At 37.6% G+C, this 21,580-nt stretch overlaps 1 long non-coding RNA gene across 1 annotated transcript in view; it reads right to left on the reverse strand.

Moving 5' to 3' along the window:
* Positions 1 to 21,050: 21,050 nt before the first annotated feature.
* LOC136842986 (uncharacterized) overlaps positions 21,051 to 21,580 on the reverse strand; it is a 2,592-nt gene continuing 2,062 nt past the window's right edge. The window contains exon 3 of the long non-coding RNA XR_010854403.1: positions 21,051 to 21,580. This exon is cut by the window's right edge and continues 159 nt beyond it. This is a non-coding gene — a long non-coding RNA (uncharacterized lncRNA).

Consider the following 21,580-nt stretch of genomic DNA (forward strand, 5'->3'; position numbering starts at 1 on the left):
CTGTTACATATAAAGCTGTTTGGGGGCTTACATGCTCATTCCTTACCTTGTTGCAATAGATAAATCTTTATACATGAACAAAACAAAAGGGAAAAATGATCACTGGGGAGCAAGAATTACCCCTAGGGACAAATTAATACATATATTTACAATACAATTAAATTAATTACTGTGATACAAGCTTGGGCATGAATTTACATGAAGAAAGATTTTTCTGGGAGAGCTGAGGTGTGGGCACGTGTGCTTGGAACAGTGGTTCAGTGCAGCGTCACACCAACTCTCTGCGAAAATAGAAAAGGACTGCAATTAATTCTAATGCTGACATGCACAAAACAAAAAATGCTTTAAGTGGCCTAGTTCAGTGAAGGCTTGGGGGGAAGAGTTATAAGTTGAAATAAAATTATGGCAGCTCCATCGCAGGCAATATGGTAGCTGGGCATAGGTCAAAACAATTTCCAAAATTCACTTAATTAGGAGGTTTATGTTAAGTGAGCGGTAGCCAATATGGAGAAGGGGTGAGGGAAAAGATTTCTTGTTCGAAAGGGAGGAAGTCGAGAGACAAGATCACGAAGCTTGGAGGGAGACTGACCTAGGAAGAGACTTATGAGAGGCAGACAAAAGCAAAGGGAGGTAGGCTGGACACGTGTCAGAATAAATTCTTACCTGAGGTATTATAATTCCAGAATTAACTAGAATGAATGCTGCAGACTTCCAAGTAATATAGACCAGGTGAGATAAACGTCCTTGTGCGGCTCTTGCCCCTGTGGAGATAAGTGAAGCTTCAACACATGATGCCGGTTGTCCAAGTGAGGACAGGTAGATGTCGGTGAATGCGTCCGTTCAGATCAAAGGAAACAAGGAGAGAGAACGAACCAGACGCAAGTTGCGGGGTAGCGTAGGGTCACAGGATCCTGTCTTGGTTGCCAAGTAGAGTTTAGCTGAAACGATCCAGCCTACAGCAGTAAAAGTGCATAGATAAAGGGAAAAATTAAGGTTAGAATTAGGCTACTTGGGACCTCTCAGTTCTAGCAAAACAAATGAGAGCTGCACTGGGTATGTGTGGTTCCTTTTCAGAGTAGGAAGAACCCATCAACAAAATGGCAGCAGGACAAGGAAAATGAATATTAATGGAAATATATATATGTGTGTATATAAATTTCTTTTCATTCATTCGTGAATATTTTCGAATAAATTTTGTTGCTGTTTTCATTTATTTAACTTTACCCCTTCTATACGCAACTTTCCTGTACATTACAATGGCAAGCAGTTTTGAGAAACTACTATAATTGAAATGAAGCTATACATCAATACAATTCTCCTAACACAAATAGAGCTAAAGTAAATGCAAGAATCAAAGATTTTCTTGTCTAGTAAATAATACGCAATAGACACTTTTCTCTGACCAGTCATGCCATTCCTTAAAGACGACGAATTATCGGTTGAACAGTTTACTAGCATAATGAAAAGTAAATACTGTACGTGATATTAACGTCACTTCAGTAAACTGCCTGTTGCCGATAAGACGGTTGCAGCCTGTTATATAACATTCCAGACAGCTTCCCAAGATATAGCTTTCTTCCCTTTTTCCCTTGTCATGCTTAATGCAGAAGTGCTTGGTTAAGCAAAAATCAATATTGATGTCTTTAAAAAACTAATCAATATGCATTTTATTTTGATGTTTGTTTCTTCGTGACTTCGGTAAAATATTAATCAAAAGACCATACTCAAGACCTTGACCAACAAATGGTACAGAAAGAATCGTAATACTGGATCAAATAAAAAAAGTTTTATGAAAAAAACTAAGCCCCAGTTAAAAAAAACTGTTGTGTCCACGTTTCCATTTCACGTGTTTGTTTTACTGCAGGATAAACTGGATTTTCTGGATTTGGAAAATAGCAGATAAATTTATCCCCCCCCCTTTTTTTAGACTTAAAGCTTATTTGGATACCATTCGTTTCTTTTACGCATGTTCGTGCAGTTTGTTTAAGGAGAATTACTCGTAGTTTATTTAACCTGAATTACGGACATTAAATCTTCTTGAAATTCCTAGAATGAAATATACAGTGCCTAACTAGAATGAAGAGTGGAATTTCTAACTGATTATAGAATACACATTTCCTGGGCTTCTTCTAAATTCGTATAACGTAGCAGCAACCCCGTTGTTTTATTTTGGGAGTGGGCACAGATAGAAAAAGAAATCTATTTTGCTAATGTTTATACATTCGGGAAAATGCCCCCTGTCTTTGCGGGGATTCAGGAACTTCATTTTCAAGCTTGTCTTTTGAGCACAGTAGGTTGTTTATCGAGAAATTAATAAAGTTTAAATTTTTGTTTTAGTGGAAAGACATATTCATTTTTTTTATTTGCATTTATGATGAAGTAGAACGTACAGGGAAGCCGTGCAAGATAATCGAAATAATACGGAAAGTAGTGTTGGTTGTAGGGTGTAGAATGCTACTTACTGAATATGTTTTGTGTGGGGCAAAATATTTATTTAGGTGATTTGGTGTAAACTGTGTACATTGAAATTTAGTCTTGAAACGGTGGGGAATTTATATAAACATGACAAGATTTTTAAAGATCACAAAAATAATTGTAATTTTCTTTTTTGTAAATGATATCCCTTGACGAAACACCTCAAATATTCGTTGCCGTAAGGAATATGGACATTAGTTAAGATAATATAAATAAAAGGTAATGAAAAAAAGAAGAAAATGGTGGCCAATAGGGAAAAGGGGCAATTAACGTGGCCATTGGCCATGACGGCTTTCGGAGGAGAAAAAATCCCCATCAGTCAGGGTAACTGCTCTCATAAAGCTTCTGTAATAAACTGCCCCAAGAAACAAAAATGGAAATGAGAGAAAAGTATCAGAGGGAGGGTGAGAGGGATCAGAGAGAAAGATGTTCGTCGTCAAATCAGCGAGGAAATAACAATAAAGTGTATATAAACGTAGTGTTGGAATGGAAGATAGAATTTGGGCCAAAGGCCAAGCGCTGGGACCTGTGAGGTCATTCAGCGCTGAAGGAAAATTGAGAGTGGAAAGTTTTGAACGGTGTAACAAGGGGAAAACTCGCAGTTGCACTATGAAACAACTTATAGGAGAGGGTGGAAAGAAAGATACAAGAGAGAACATAAACGGAAGCACAGTAAAGGGAATGCAAGGGATTGCAGCTAGGGAACGATGGGACGCTGCAAAGAACCTCAAGTGATGCCTACAGTGCACCACAAGAGGTGCACTGACGGCACTACCCCCCAACCCTCTCCCGGGATAAATATAATTTTGACCTCGATAAATACACGTTATAGGTAGTATAGTAAAAAAGGGACTTCATTGATAAGGACAAGCGAAAAAATAATGACTAGGTACACCGATATTCAGGGACGTGTATAATGATAAGTATAGCGACATTTATTTTCCGACGATCAGCCTGAGTCTCTCTCTCTCTCTCTCTCTCTCTCTCTCTCTCTCTCTCTCTCTCTCTCTCTTACACACGGAAACAAACGCACGCACACTAACATACACAAAGCAAAAGCATGTTCTTAGGTTAGGGAACTGGAACCACCATGCATAAGTCTATTTTTACTGTTTGTTTAATTCATAAATACAGACGTCAGTACAACGGGCAATATTTCTCGCTAGTCACAACACTTACACAATCACAAAAAAGAAGTGAAAACATAAGAAAGCTTCGTGTCTTCTCGGTCAATGAAAAATATCCTTTGTTTTTTTGACATATGCGCAACGTTCACTTAAAATACTCAGAGGTGCCACGAAAATTCTTTTAATATATATACTTTAACTGGGTGTAACCCAGGCGCCTTCAAATCTCCGATCAAGTTCTCAAGAAGTCAAATTTTTGCGTTATTTTTCTTTGCTACAGAGAAAAAACAGCTAAAAGAGACACTACTTTTAAATTAGTATGTATAATTTGTAAACAACAATTCGCGTGACCGATAAAAAATAGTTCAAGAGGTACACGAGAATGATATAAAGAACAGTTTGTTGTTAAAGTTTATTCATGTAAATTCACGTGAAAATAATGTCCCTCAAAATTACTTCATATAAGAGAAGGAATGTAAATAGCTGTTGGTGTGGAATCCAAACAGAATAATTTGTTTTTACGCGCAAGGGAGTCGTACATTCGTTACTGGAGTCATTGGAAATCGTAATTAATTCCTGGATATATCAGTAATATAAGCTAAATGAAGAGGGACAGCACCGGACAGCCATTGTCTTGCCATAGCCTTCTTCTTCATTCTTCCTCGGAAAGCTGAGCGGATTAAATCCAAAGAGATATTGGAAGTTGTTTCTCAGACAGCTGCTTCCATTAAAAGGGGGCTTAAATTACGAGCAGTTGCTTGAGACTAAATTCATTCGTTTTGGAAATAGTATTTGGTTTATTTTCCATATGGCAATAAATTTACGGTTTGCAAATAAGAGTTGCTCTAATTAGAAATGCTACCGTGGTTTATCCAGTGCAGGTGTCTCTGTTCGATGCAGAGAGAAGAATCATCTCGATTTGCATACGGATGAAAGTTAGTTTGGGAAATAATTTCTCTGTTCAGAGTAAATCCCGAGGGCTTCCCGTTCATTCCTATTGCTTCTTACTAAAATATGCCATTCCATTGTGCTTAAGAGGCTGGGTTATAATTCTATAAAGAGGAAATGAATGTTTCTGCCATGGAATTCAATATATGAATGGTCGGGAAGAAACTTGTGGCTAAAATTCCGATTTTTATTTTTCCGTTCGTTTCTTCGGCGAAATCATGAACGAGTTCTATTCTTTTATTAACTACCTTGAATATATTTTCAATAAGTAAGGATACGGAGTTGTTTAAGTCCTTTTAACGGCTAATGGAACCGGGAAGAAAATTATATTAGGCCTCGATAATTCCATGGTTATTTCTCTTTCTTAATCTATAAAAGATTATGAAAAGCAACTTCATTGAAATGTGATGCAGGTATTTTCACTAAATAAGGGTTCGTCAACAGATGGAAAAATTTTCTGATGGATTACGCGTAGATTTCAAGGAAAAGTATAACAACCAATTAACCTACGCTACAAAGCCTGTGCGTCACTCCAAGGAAATATTAACTCTGGAGGCTGATATGGGTTCCCGTCTACTGCATTCCACATAAAAGAAAAGTTTTTTTATAAAGTAGCCTTCATTTTTCAGAAACTAAAGTTTTTCAGGACAGACATACCCCTAGAGTCCTAAACACTTCCCTTGGCAAATTTAGAGGGGTGGTGATATTTTGAGATTCCTTGGGGGAACACATTTTAGCAACTTCAGGGGAAGGTATGACTGTAACCCTATCTATCTGTTTATCTGTCTGTCTATCTATCAATCTATCTACCTATCTATCTATCTACCTATTATGTTAAAAAGAGGGGAAAGTTATGCAATAGATCTGGTATTGATTTCGGTGTTTCGCTGTGTTTGTGGTCATGAAACAAGCATACTGATTAAACCGAATATATCCTCCCTCAACAAATGATATCTGCCTCATCATTGGTTCAATGCCGTAGAACATTAATAATCTGCAAGATTGTGTTAAGCCCCGTACACACTATGCATCATGATGCATGCAGTGTTGAACGGATGTGTTGAAACACGAAGCCACATCACCAACGTGTTGATGGGCCAGAGCGATTTCAAAAGTCTGCTCAGTGATGCAACATCAGTCAGAGTGGTAGGACGTACGCTCAGCTCCAGCGCCAATGGCTCAATCACCACCACCCACCAAACCCCTTGAATGGACAAGGACCAACACTCTACATTTTATTGAATTGCTGAAGGAGCATCCATCAGTTTGGAACATCAAATGCAATCAGTCCAAGATGAGACACGTCAGGAGTGCAAGCTTGGAAACCATAAAATCAAACTTATCAAGTTTTGTAAACTGTACATTGCAGAATGAAGACATCACTTAAAAGCTGCATACACTGAAGACACAATTCTACAGGGAAATGTCTGCAGTCAAAGAATCACATAAGTCTGGAGCTGGCACAGGAGATCTCTACGCTCCGAAATTTTGGTGTTTTGATGAGCTGCATTTCCTGGTTGCCGGAGAAGCTCGTGCATCCACTTCCAACTTAGATGAAGGAGAAACTACTACTGCACAAGTAAGTTCATAATTTTATTGTGTGCACTTGTACTCCAGCATAAATATAATTTACATACTTATTAACATACATATATGACAAAGAAATATTCTCTCTCTCTCTCTCTCTCTCTCTCTCTCTCTCTCTCTCTCTCTCTCTCTCTCTCTAACATATGCCGCACATAAGTTGTTGTCATGGAACAGCTCCTTCCTCATTAAAATACTTCATGAAATTTTTCCTGACGGCTTTTGCCTCATTTGTGGGATGCCTCTGTAGTCTCTCCAAAGGCTGAAGCTGCCTATGATCACGCCATGTCCCGGGTGTTACCACTCCATCCACAACATTCTCGTTGTCCAAACTACCAACAGGTGTATAGAATGATTCATGTTCCCTGCGCAAGAAATTGTGCAGGGCTGTGCAGGCAAGAACAAATTTTTCTACCTTCTGAGGGCTCAAATTTATTGCACTCAGGAGAATGCGAAACTTATTTGACATAATGCCAAGTGCATTCTCAATGACACGCCTTGCTCTTGAAAGCCTGTAGGAGAAAATTCTTTGTTCATTATTTTGATGTTTAAGTGGATACGGTTTCATGAAGTATCTCTTGAGTTGGTTGGAAGGCATCGTCCCCTACAAAGACGTATGGCAGGGTTCTGTGGCTGTCACTCAGCTGTTCATCTGCGAGAAGGCCCATTGCTCTGTCCTGCAGCCGCACGCATGGAGTTGAGCTTGCCCACACACCGCCATCTGAAACTCTTCCATTTGTCCCCACATCTACATACATAAATTCATAGTTTGCGTTCACTACAGCCATGAGAACTATACTGTGTGAACCCTTATAATTGAAGTAGTAGGATCCACTCTCTTTTCGAGACCATATAGCGATGTGTTTCCCATCCACCGCTCCAACAGAGTGAGGAAAATTCCACTTCCCAAACTGTTCCGCCACTGCCTTCCATTCACCAGGAGTTTCTGGCATCTGAAAAGAAAGGGCGGTGGGATTAAGCATCATTTTTAAATACACATGTTGGCAAAACTGAAACACTCTTAATATTAATATACAATTGAATTTATTTATCCACAGATCGACGAAGTGGCAACTTCCGTCGATGAGTCACCAGATGTACCCTCTCCCCCACCCACGCCAAGCCTGACTTCTGCCCGTTCTGTTGCTCCATCGCGTACTCCCTCCCCTTTCCCTTCCTGTAGTTCAGGTGGAACTTCAAAAAAGAGGAAGCAAACTGACGAAATAGATAATGTGATGGCACTTGCTATTAATAAACTCTCATCCCTTCCCAGTCCCAACAATCGTGAGTCATTGCTAGATATATCCAAGTGTGTTGATAATGAACTGAAGAACATGAATGAAGTGCAACAGAAGCTAGCCAAAAAACTAATATGCAATGTTCTTCACATGGGAGACATGGGTGATCTAACCAGGGACCATAAAGTAGTGCGAGTAGTGGGTTGTGATAGTTTCATGGCATGAGGTAGGATGTTATAATATGTTGTCCACAACGTGTATTTTCTTTCTGAGGATTTGTGTTGTACTCTTGTGTCACTGTATTCAACAAAAAAATCTGTTACTGCAAGTTATTTCATAACAATCTTAGCATAAAAAGGAGTCATTTTATCATTTAAGTTTCTGCATTACCTATTTATTTGTCATGAGTGAATGCCACTTCATATTACTCATTTCTAGCCTCTTGTTTGATGATTTCCAAGTAAGAAATTTTTTTATACTTAATATCAATTATAGTCACATATACAGGTATGTAGGAATTATGTACTAGTATCTGTCATTGTAATAAAAAAAATCTGCGTAATTTGTATCTATATTTGAACCTTACCTTCAAATAATCCTCCCTAAGGACATTAAAGACGGCTTCACAGGTTTCGGGGATGATAAGACCGAGGCTCTGTTTTGAAATCCTGGTTGAGTATTGGAGGCTTGTGTGCGATCCTCCAGCTGCAAGAAAACTTAGTGTAGCCTCCAGACATGTCCTCGTTGGGAGAGCGGGTTCCGTTCTCAGCTACCACTCCGTTGGCCGCGAGTTCGAATCTCCGACCGGCCAATGAAGAATAAGAGGAATTTATTTCTGGTGATAGAAATTAATTTCTCTCTATAATGTGGTTCGGATTCCACAATAAGCTGTAAGTCCTGTTGCTAGGTAACCAATTGGTTCTTAGCCACGTAAAATAAATCTAATCCTTCGGGCCAGCCCTAGGAGAGCTGTGAATCAGCTCAGTGGGCTGGTTAAACTAAGATATACTTAACTCGTAGCCTCCAGACGAGCTCCTGGTGATATGCTGTCTCGAAAGCTGGTGTCCTGCTTACAAATGTACGGTTCAATTTCTGTAACTTTCAAAGTCTGTTGGATTTTCGACTGGTAACCCCAAAAATATTTCATTGAAGATTCCCTTCAGAGGTCGCCGAGAAAGCCATTGCTTACACCACAAGGTTCTACGTTTCTTCCTCAAAAGTTTCTTTTTTGCAGCACACTGAGCAACTACAACCCACAGTAGAGTCTCCTGGCAAGGTGCATCATGGGCAGACATGTGGCCGTTATGAAAACTGAACTGCAGCTGAACAACTCGCGCGTGAGAACAAGTCAGCAGTGTTGCAGTACAGTTTGGCCACTAGTAATTTTATTCAACACCACTACTGCATCACGTGGCTGATACATGATGCATAGTGTGTAGGCTACGGGGCTTCACAGTGACTAGCAATATAGTAAGAATACTTCTAATGTAACAAAATCATATAATGCTAAAAATTAACAATAATAATTACTGAATTTGTTCACACCTCACATTTTTATCACGAGAGGAGGACCATCTTCCCAACGGGACTAATTTGTCTATGTAAAAGAGAAAATAAGGAGGGGTTGGGGTGGGCGTGTCTTTCTCTTTAAAGATTGATAAAATCTCGGAGACAGTCACAATCTCCAGGGGCCTACACTTGCCAAACATTTTGAACATTACGGGAGATGATATACAGGCTTCTGATCTCGCTAACGACAGAGCGAAACCGTTAGACAACCACTCTCTGTCTAGTACTAATTCAAACTTGGTTCCTCACTAAACTGCGTGACTCACATCTTGGGAAATCGACAACAATTGGTTCCAGACTAGGTGGGTGATGGTGCACCAAAATCCATGTGACAAAATTAATGGTTCAGGAAGCAGCTCTAAACATTGGACAATGAATGGAGAGCGCAAAAGTGAAAAAAAAAACATGCAAAACGGAGCGAATAATGAGGGTATTCAATTTCAAAAATTCTGTATTTTGCCGCAAAATTTGTAATCAATTAACATATTAATATTAATGCATGGAAAAAGAGGATGCACATGTTGTACACATGCATATTATCAATAAATATATATAAGCATTAATACAAGCATATATATATATATATATATATATATATATTAAGCTATAATAAATGTATATATATATATATATATATATATATATATATATATATATATATATATATATATATATATATATAAACATGCATTAAGCTACAAATGTGTTTGTGTATATATATATATATAATATATATATATATATATATATATATATATATATATATATATATATATATATATATATATATATATATATATATATATATATATATATATATATATATATATATTATATATATATATATAAACATGCATTATACTACAAATGCTATTTAACATATATATATATATATTATATATATATATATATATATATATATATATATATATATATATATATATATATATATATATATTATATATATATATATATATATATATATATATATATATATATATATATATATATATATATATATATATATATATATATATATATATATATATATATATATATATATATATATATATATATATATATATATATATATATATATATATATATATATATATATATATATATATATATATATATATATATATATATATATATATATATATATACCGAAGGGGAATTATAATTGATAATTATTGGTTCGTCGTCTCACGGATTTGAACCGCTAAACACGAGAACTAACAACATTCAGTGACGGGCCCTTAAACCATCTGGCTATCAAGAGAGGTATAAGTTGATACCGACTCTGTTGTACAAATCCCTGTCAAGCGCAAGTATCAACCGCCACGGTAGTTGGTGGTTAGTGAATTATTATTATTATTATTATTATTATTATTATTATTATTATTATTATTATTATTAAGATAGTTTAACCAGACCACTGAGCTGACTAATCAGCTCTCATAGGGCTGGCCCGAAGGATTAGGATGAAATACCAGGTCTAAGTCACAGGCCTAGAACTGGGACCAAACAGGTCATTCGCGTGATGATGAATAAATGAAAATGAAATTTAAAAGAAAAACTGTACAACTAACATGCTTTACTCTGAAACGCATGTATACAATAAATACGATCGCTCGTTTCCTTGCATACAAAAAAAAAAATAAAAAATAAAAAAATAAAGATTAAAAATAAAATAAAATTTCATAAAAATTACAAATTAAAATTCAAAATTACATAATTTTTTTTCCATTAAACGCCCTACAGGCTTCTATATTTTCATTATTTACTTGGTTTTATATTTTGTCTATCTAGTTACACTTCTTAATGAAAGTTAAAATTGGGATGACTGAAAATGTACAAGACTGATAAAATTTCCCCTATCGATTTATTTCCAAAGGTTGATACTCGCTGTTGATTATATTTTGGATAGTCGCACAACACATGTTTGACTGTTATCAACACTTTGCATTCTGGACATTCCGGAGGAGGGCCATGTGGACTGTTCATCAAGTGTCCATGTGTCAAACGAGTATGGCCAATTCGCAGACGCGTCAGAATTACTTGCGTGTGTCTCTCTCTCTGACATGATGAGCTCCACTTTCCAACGCTGGATTTTATGTTTCAATTTATTATTTATAGGTTCCTCGTTCCATATATTTTGCCATTTATTTATAATGATTGTTTTTATATCTGTTATGTAATCACTAATTGGGATTTTTATATTTGCTCTTGCCATGCGGACTGCTTCTTTAGCTGCTTTATCAGCTTCCTCATTTCCTTTGATCCCTACATGGGCAGGGATCCAACATAATTCAATATTTTTTCCATTATTATACAATTTGTGGAGTTCATATTTAATTTCCTGTACAATATTATTTTTTGAGTAATAACCTTGAACGGCTTCTATAGCGCTTCTTGAGTCGCTAAAAGTAACAAAATTATTGAATGATACTTGCTTTATAATTTTGATGGCTACTGCGATTGCACACAACTCTGCTGTGAAGACTGAGGCATTATTAGGCAAAGATAACTGATATGACTTGTTCTGGGATATAGCTGCATATCCTATTCCATGTTGTGATTTAGACCCATCTGTATAAATCGCGTAATGTGAATGCTTTTGTCTTATATGATCTATGGTTTTTTTGTCTATGGTGTTCTGGGGTATATGAGGAACTTTTTGATAAATATTTCAACTGAGTGCAAGTCCTTATTTTATTCATAGTCCAATGGGGTGGTAACTTCACTGTTGAAGGTACTTGTATATCTATATTCAGTGACTCAAACAATCTATTAGCTCTAATTGGGAAAGGAGATGGATGATTGTTTATAAATGTATCCCTTAGATCAAATAGATTTTTTGTTGGTGAATCACTTGCCTTGATTCTTAATGCACTTTTCATTGTACAGTGGAGACTGTTCGAGGATCTAAATGCTCCTGTGCATATTCTTAGTCCTTCATTGTGAATCGGATCTAATATTTTCAGTGCTGCTTCTGACGCTGAACCATATACTTCACTTCCGTAGTCAATGATTGATAACACTGTTGCTTTGATACAGTATGGTAAGAGTATGTCTGTTAGCTCCCCAATTTGTGTGCGTTAGTTTTTTAACTAGACTTAGCGCCCTTTTGCATTTTGATTTTATGTAAGTTATATGGCTTTCCAATTCAGGTGTGCATCAAATATTAATCCTAAAAATTTTGCAGTTTGGTTAATTGGTATATTATGGTTTCTGATTTTCAATTCTATTTCTTCACCTCTTTTCCAGTTTTTATTTTTATAAAACATGACAGCTTGAGTTTTTTCTATGGATAACCTAAAGCCTACAGATGAGGTCCATTCATCTATTTTTATTATGGTTTTATTAATCATTCGTTCTGCATAAATCATCCATATACAGGTTACTCTTAATTCCAACCGGTAGCATGTTACTGATATCATTAATTGCTAATGTAAACAGAGTACCACTAAGGACACCCCCTTGTGGAACTCCATTTTCAAGTGGAAATGTCTTGGAATAAACATTATCTATTCTCACTTGGAAAGTGCGACCAGTCATAAAGTTTTTAATAAACTTAGGAAGATGGCCGCGTATGTTATTATTATGTAATGTTTTAACATTGCATACCTCCATGTAGTGTCGTATGCCTTTTGGATGTCAAAAAAGACAGCTACTGTAATTTGCTTTCTTTCAAATCCTCTTCGTATGTGGTCTTCCAAATTAGACAGAGAATCTAATGTAGATCGATTACGTTGTGAGCCAAACTGGGAAGGAGTTAACATTTTATTTTCACGTATGTGCCATGTAAGTCGTGCATTTACCATTTTCTCCAACAACTTGCATAGGCGGTTAGTGAAGCCCAGCCACCCGAATACACAAAAAAACCGACTTTGGCCCTTTTGAAACTCTGGAAATATTCACCCGATCGGGGCGAAACTTTGGCTGTAGAGGTTTCCCACTGAGGTTTCTGATCGTGCCAAATTTCATGGAAATCCGTTCAGCTGTTCCGGAGATCTAGATGTTGATTTTTGGCGTTCAGGGGATGTGGTGGGGGTTGGGTGGGGGGTGAGGGACCTAGCATATCTGTGGCGCAATAACGGTAGAAGGTACAGTCGTGATACTTAGTTTTTCTGAAAGCCCGTATTCTGGAGGGATGCCTTTCGGGGTTAGTTTTTTTTAAATAATGATATTTTAAAGTTACAGTATGCCATTCAAATTAGCCACCAAAATTCAAATTTCCTGATCCTCAGGTACGGACTGCTCGCAACATTAGAAGAGACACCGTTTTCTTAATGTGTGTGAATAGCAAGTGGTGTTAGGAGAAGCTGGCTGACCTACTGTCAATTATCTTAATTAAAAATGATTACACACGTTGAATTTACCTACACGGTTTTGGTTTCGCGATCGTTGACCTACTCTAAATAAAGAGCCTCAACAGTTAGAATGTCTTCACACACGTGTGTGTGTGTGTGTGTGTGTGTGTGTGTGTGTGTGTGTGTGTGTGTGTGTGTGTGTGTATGTATAATATATATATATATATATATATATATATATATATATATATATATATATATATATATATATATATATATATATATATATATATATATATATTTGCAGTAACAAATAAGTGGTAGCTAGGTCCATGCACGATGTGTATATATATAAAAACAACCGCGTGCATGGTATTAATCATTGATGTAGCCTATAAAACATCATGAACAGAGCGCATAAAATTTTTGTCTATGTAAACAATGTTGTATAAAACAAGTATTGGGAAGTCTTGAGAATAAATACTATATATATATATATATATATATATATATATATATATATATATATATATATATATATATATATATATATATATATATATATAATAGGATATATTACTAAAAGGTTTCATTCAAACTGGATGGTATCTAATGGAGTTTTTATTCAAAAAGTTACAAGCTTTCTTGGACAAACAGTCCACATTATCAAGTATCCGTACAATGAGCAGACGCGTAGTCCATTGTACGGATACTTGATAATGTGGACTGTTTTGTCCAAGAGAGCTTGTAACTTTTTTTGAATAAAACTCCATTAGATACCATCCAGTTTGAATGAGGTCCTTTAGTAATTCTACTAATGCGCAGAACAATTTGTATGTGATGATTAATATATATATATATATATATATATATATATATATATATATATATATATATATATATATATATATATATATTATTATTTTTTTATTCTCAAGGCTTCCCAATACTTGTTTTATACAACATTGTTTACATAGGCTAAAATTTTATGCGCTCTCTTTATGATGTTTTACACATCAATGATTAATACCATGCACGTGGTTGTTTTTTTATATATATACACATCGTGCATGGACCTGCCTACCACTCATTCGCTACTGCCCAACAAGACAACAATACAGTTCTCTTACAAGCAAGTGTGGGCATAACAATTATGCCAAGGGGGATGGAGCCGGTTGAAGGACCAGCGCTGCCGGGCGATAACCGATCGTGTGATCATAAAAGAAACAGACACACCTGGTCCGGATTTACCCTGTTAGGCCTACTGCATTACCCAAATAGCAATAAAAAGATATATGAAGGATTATATCAATCCTTTAGTTCAAGATTATATCAATCCTTTAATTCAGCAATACTGGAGAGTGACGGGGACCTCTCTCACCTAAGGTTGTGAAAGAGAGAGAGAGAGAGAGAGAGAAGATGCGTGTGGGCAAACAATTACCATAGTGACCCTTCGTTTGTTTGTTTTCCTGGTTTTCTTCTACGGTGCATACCAGTGACGTCACAAAAGCTCAGAAACACCGGGACGGTCTAACCCTGTACTCTATTAATCCTGGTGTGGACAAGGCCTTAAACGCCGCCGTAAATGCCATAGATAAGATAATAGAATTTAGGCCAAAGGCAAAGCCCTGGGACCTATTAGGTCATACAGCGCTGAAAGACAAACTGACAGTCATTAAGAAGGTTTGAAAAGTGTAACAGGAGGAAAACCTCTCATTTGTTCTAGGAAATTTTTTTTTAGAGAGGGTGGAAGGTCAAATTGAATATGAACGGAAGTACAGTAAAACAAATAAGAGAGGTTGCAGTTAGGGGACGAAGGGACGCTGCAAAGAACCTTGAGTAATGCCTACAGTGCACCACGTGAGGTGCACTGACAGCACTAACCCCCTACGGGATCTAGATGCCATGAGGTCACACGTTCCGTACTAGGTTGTCATTCCCAAAAATATAAACACAAACCATTATTACCGTGTCATGCACAATCACGTATATTGCTGTTCACTCATTTATAGCTTTATGCTTGTTGAATTGGAACTGGAATATAGAGTTTAACCCAAAGGCCAAGCGTTGGCACCTGTGAGGTCATTCAGCGGTGAAACGGAAATTGACAGTCAGTAAGAAGGTTTGAAAGGTGTAACACGAGAAAAACCTGGCAGTTGCACTATGAAACAATTGTTAGGAGAGGGTGGAAAGTAAGATGGAAGAAAGAGAATATGAACGGAGGTTCAGTGAAAGGAATGAAAGGGGTTGCAGTTGGCGGCCGAAGGGTTTGTACTTGTTGATGTTATTCCTCGGCCTAAGCAATTTGTTTCCGCGCCTCACTTCCTCCCCCTAACTTCTGGTCTATCCTCCTCGGCCTAATCAATTCTTTATTGAGTATGCCATGCTCAGCTTAAGCAATTCCTCATCTCTCCCGTAGGTGGGTAGTGCAGTCAGTGCACCTCACGTGGTGTACTGTGGGCATCACTAAAGGTTTTTGCAGCGTTCCTTCGGCTTTTAGCTGCAACCTCTTTCATTCCTTTTTCTCCACCTCCCTTCATATTCTCTTTCGTCCATCTGACTTTCTACCCTCTTTAGTAATTGTTTCACAGTGCACCTGCAAGGTTTTCCTCATGTTACATTTTTCAAACCTTCTTACAGTCAATTTCCCTTTCAGCGCTGAATGATCATAGCTCCCAGCGTTTGGCTTTTGTCGTCAATTCTGCACTCCAATTCTAATTTCTAACCTCTTTCTTTTCCTTCAGGCTTTTCCCCTCAAAGAACGTTTAGTTACGATGAAGCTCGCTTAGCAAATCTATTGGCCTTTATAGCAGAACCCATATTAAACGACGGCACGATTTGCGTAAAAAACAGACTTGGCAGCATCCCAAGTTGTGTCTTCGTAAAGAAACCCTTAGTGGCGTTTACCTTTTTCCAAATAAACTAAGACAATCATCCTGGTAAGTAACCTCCATAATTTTAGTTACTTCTTTCACTATAATGCTTATTGTTCGTGCCTGGTACCAGTTTCTCAGATTCGTTTCTTTACAGTTAACCAAACGCATTTAAAAGGTAATAACATTTTACCACAACCATTCTGTTCTAGAGCAACCAGTTTATTAAAAACCGTATTAAGAAATCATTTATAAAATATAGGGCCTACGTACCGATACGTTTTTTTTATAACCTGTCTTTTACTTCCTTCACTATTTTACAAATCCCTTCTGTAGTTTACAAATTTCAATTCTGTAATAAGTAGAAACGATAGCAATTAAAGAGACCCATTGACACAAATACCATTTCATATGATACATCCACATGAAGCATTCCATATCTAACGGCAGTCATCTTAAAATCCTCCAAACGTCTTTGATTATACTGAGTTCGACCATTTTACTCATTTATCTCACTAAGCCGAAAGTGTCCGTAATAGTTACTATCCTAAAAACAGTCCTGAGAATTATTAGTCTTTAAATAGGTTTCATGGATAGAGTAAAATAGAATAGAATATAGCATTTAAGCCTAGGGCCAAGCGCATGAGGTGCACTGACGACGCTACCACCCTACGAGGGTTTCATGGATAGTTGTGAATATAAACGGTCATTACCCTATCTAGTGACGTATTAAACTGGATGGAATATGAAATTTAGGCCAAAAGCAAAGCGCTGGGACCTATGAGGTTATTCAGAATCAAAGTAACCTATTAAACGGAAATCGTTAAAACAAATTATCAAATGTTTTTGGTGAAAGAAACTTTGTATCTCAAAGCTTTATGTGGTCAACCGACCCGCCTAAAAATGTCACGCAGTACTTTAGCACGAATTTAACTTCAGTATTTCAGATTTTTTTTTTTTTTTTTTTGTATTATGTAAAAGTTCATTCTTTTCACCTGCGTTGAATCCTATATTTACCCACGTAGCTCAAGACCTTTGTCCATGAAAGTGTAGCTGATCATCACATTATCAAATTTACATGACAATTAATGGAAGTAATTTCTTTGTACTAACTCCATGTAACAAATAATTTATTTAGTTTTACCTTCTAATTACACATTGTTCTAAAGTAGTAAATTTACGTAATTTAAATAATTTTTTGCTCCTAATACATTTAACGGCGCTCTTGTTATGTACTGTACATTTATTCATTAGTTTCAGCTGATTGTCCCACAAATTAGCGAAGGGCATTGAGTCGTCACAACCAATACCCAAACCACATTTCCACTATAAGTGGTGAACAAATGGAATTTTCAACAATTCCATTTAGGTGGATTACATAAATTTGCTTACATTTAAAATCTTATATAGGCCTTTCACATGTGTATCCACTCATGTGAATACTGTTTTAAACAGTCTGATATATTTTTAAATTAAGTATTTTAACTTCAACGTGTGATTATATGGTTTACAAACCAGATTCCACATACTTTGCTTTCCCCTATAAAAATACCGTGGAAGTAAACAACTGAAAACTATAGACCCCATTATTTAATAAAAAAAAAAATTATAATACACGGGCAAATGGTAGGACTCCGAATGCAGAATATCCAAGGAACCTAATTTACAAACCTATCAGGAGCTTAGTGAAAGGTGCAGCATGGAAAATTTAGATATTAAATGAATAGAAGCCTACATCTATCGTGTCGACATCTTGGATCCCTAGAGCTATCAGCCTAAAGGTGCGTTCACACGATCGAATAATGTTCGACGGATATAATTGTTACCAACTAGCAGTGGAAAGCGAAAAGGCTCGCTGATGACGTCAGAAGCGAGCACCAAGTGGTGTACCGGACACTGTCCATGTTCCCAGCATCGAAACGTCACACACTGAATTAAATGCCTGAGTTACCAACGGACATCACCTTCGAACATTGTCCACCGGTCTATGCCCTGTGAGCAGATTCGAAACGGTGGTAAACACCCTCATCTGGTACCACTGCTTGTTGCCAGATCCGCTTCCATCGTTTCACCGCTTATGACGTCATTTTGTCCGTCGAACATAGTTCGATCGTGTAAACGCACCTTAACACAAAGGTTCGCAAATCCGCCCCCTTGTCTGCACATTTTCTGGAATTCTGGTTCCCCCAGCAAGTTGTGACCTGTAACAGAAAAACAACGGCAGCAGAAAATGTTCTTACGGCAATTACTCGGCAACTTCGTAAAGAGAACGTTAACTCGTGACCTGTAACAGAAAAACAACGGCAGCAGAAAATGTTTCTACGGCAATTACTCGGCAACTCCGTAAAGAGAACGTTTTTTTTTTTATAGGTGCGATATCTTTTACTTATAGGATAATTAGCTTATAAAAACCATGAGTTACGTTTCTCCAATCAGTGCCCAAAAAAAGGTTATTAAACCACTGAAAGCTTGTAACCATCTTTATACCATAATTATGCATTAAGGCTGTATAACAAACATTTATACTTGACAATGCTATTCAACTTCTGACGCCATTTAATGTTAAAATTTTCAACTATACGTAAAAACCACCCAAACAAAATTTGTATATTAATACTTTGAAAATGTACTATTCTGAAAATAGCCAAAATCAAGATTAAGATAACCCACATACTATGATCAAAGTCGTATTCTTAAAAAAAATTACTCTCAAAAATTCAAGTAAACTTTAAAGAAACCGCTGAACTTGAAAATAAAGCAACGAAGTTGTATAATGTATGGGAGGAATGATTACGTAAATAGATTATTTTTGCCACTAATCACTATCAAAAAGACTCAACAGCTCCTACCGTAGTATACTTTACTTAAAATGGTTATTTGTACATGCGTTAGCATTAACTGCCTGATGACAAACATTTGTGCTATATAGCAAAATACGATCAAACACCTGATTGCCATGGATAGCTTGGCCAACACTGACGTTCATTACAGCATCGCATTTACTAAATTAATGGGTATCAACAATTGCATCCAACTCTTATATCTTAACCTCATTATCTACAATATGTTAATGCATTTCACTTACTCAGAGCCTTGTTGATGGATACCATTGGAAACTCATGCCTTATGGATAGCATCCCAAATTCACTGCCTGTGTTCATGAACAGTTTCACAACGCACTGTTCAAAGCAGCTTATGTTATGACCAGCCCCACAAAACCCTACCCTTATCCAAGGATACTGCGAATGTCTCGGTGTCTTGTGGTCATAAACCATCATATTGTGCAGATAGTACCATTTACTCATCTGACAGGGTTCATGGAAATTTAATCCACTGCCCACGTTCATGGATGGCATAAACTATTGCCTGTATTCGTGAATTACATCACAAAACTTATCGCCAGTGTTCATGTGTAACATTACAAACTCATTACCAGTATTCGAGTAACTTCCAAACTCATTGCTTGTGCATGAATATCAAACTTATTGCCTGTGTTTGAGTAACAAACTCAATGCTTGTGTACATATAGTAACACTTGCGTTCAAGAAAAACTGCTCGTGTTCATAGAGAAACTCATTGTCCTCATAGAACAAATTAATTACTTGTGCTCAGAGTAACACATTGCCTATGTCCATAGAGTAACAAACTCATTTCCTGTGTTCACAGAGTAACACTCGCGTTCGAGAAAAAATTTGCTTGTGTTCATAGAGTAAAACACTCCGCCTATGTCCGTGGGGTAACCAAACTCTCTGCCTATGTCCGTGGGGTAACCAAACTCTCTGCCTATGTCCGTGGGGTAACCAAACTCTCTGCCTATGTCCGTGGGGTAACCAAACTCTCTGCCTATGTCCGTGGGGTAACCAAACTCTCTGCCTATGTCCGTGGGGTAAACAAACTCTCTGCCTACGTCCGTCAGGGTAACCAAACTCTCTGCCTATGGGGTGCGTCCGTAGGGTAAACAAACTCCTCTGCCTATGTCACGTGGGGTAACCAAACTCTCTGCCTATGTCCGTGGGGTAACCAAACTCTCTGCCTACGTCCGTGGGCCTAACAAACTCATGCCACGTCCGTAGGCTAACAAACTCTCTGCCTACGTCCGTAGGGTAACCAAACTCTCTGCCTCACGTATTAATAGGGGTAACTAAACCCTGCACTTCGTCCCAAACTCTCTGCCTACGTCCGTAGGGTAACCAAACTCTCTGCCTACGTCCGTGGGCTAACTAAACTCTCTGCCTACGTTCAGGCTGTTAAACAAACTCTCTGCCTACGTCCGTAGGCTAACCAAACTCTCTGCCTACGTCCGTAGGGTAACCAAATTCTCTGCCTGTACGTCCGTAGGGTAACCAAACTCTCTGCCTACGTCCGTAGGGTAACCAAACTCTCTGCTACGTCCGTAGGGTAACCAAACTCTCTGCCTACGTCCGTAGGGTAACCAAATCGCTGCCTACGTCCGTAAACCAAACTCTCTGCCTACGTCCGTAGGGGTAACCAAACTCTCTGCCTACGTCCGTAGGGTAACCAAACTCTCTGCCTACGTCCGTAGGGTAACCAAACTCTCTGCCTACGTCCGTAGGGTAACCAAACTCTCTGCCTACGTCCGTAGGGTAACCAAACTCTCTGCCTACGTCCGTAGGGTAACCAAACTCTCTGCCTACGTCCGTAGGGTAATTAGCAAACTCTCATCGTCCGTAGGGTAACCAAATATCTGCCATTCCGTAGGGTAACTAAAACGTCCGTAGGGTAACCAAACTCTGCCTATGTCCGTATTGGGTAACCAAACTCTCTGCCTATGTCCGTAGGGTAACAAACTCTTTGCCTGTATTCATACAAACTCAATGTTGCCAGATATCAAAAACAGATTGTTAAAAAACTGTCACATTGCGACACTGTATATCATAACTATTGAGGATATCAAAACAATTTGTATTACCTTAAAGCTAATATTTCAAAGTTTCTTAAATAGGTATTTACGGGTGATGAAAGTGACATCAAAACTGTAATCCAATTCTTGCCAAACGCAACCAAGCATAACGTTGTCGATGGTTGCCAAGGTTTGTTATTCGAGTCTTCAGATCATCCACTTCTCTGGAAAGGAGGTACGTACACGAGGCCATTTACATACCCCCAGAGGAAGAAGTCACATGGCCTGAGGTCTTGAGACCTAGGTGGCCATCGCAGGAACACAGTCTGTCAGGGACGTCCGACCCATCTGTCAGGCAGAGTGGTGATCAGATACTGTAACATTAAGACTCCATCCTGATGGAAAATGGAGCCTGCAGACTCCTCCTCATGGCAAGGTACGCTTCATCACTGATTGTTCTTCAAGGAAGAATGGTCCATACACAAGTTTGACATTGCACAGAACGAGTTTACCATAGGGGAATCTCGTACATGTGCAAGAGTTAAATTTAGAGTTCAGTTCCCCATATGAGCGTGTTATGCTTGTTAAT

The sequence above is a fragment of the Macrobrachium rosenbergii genome, chromosome 10, assembly GCF_040412425.1.
Source record: "Macrobrachium rosenbergii isolate ZJJX-2024 chromosome 10, ASM4041242v1, whole genome shotgun sequence".
Lineage (NCBI taxonomy): Eukaryota > Metazoa > Arthropoda > Malacostraca > Decapoda > Palaemonidae > Macrobrachium > Macrobrachium rosenbergii.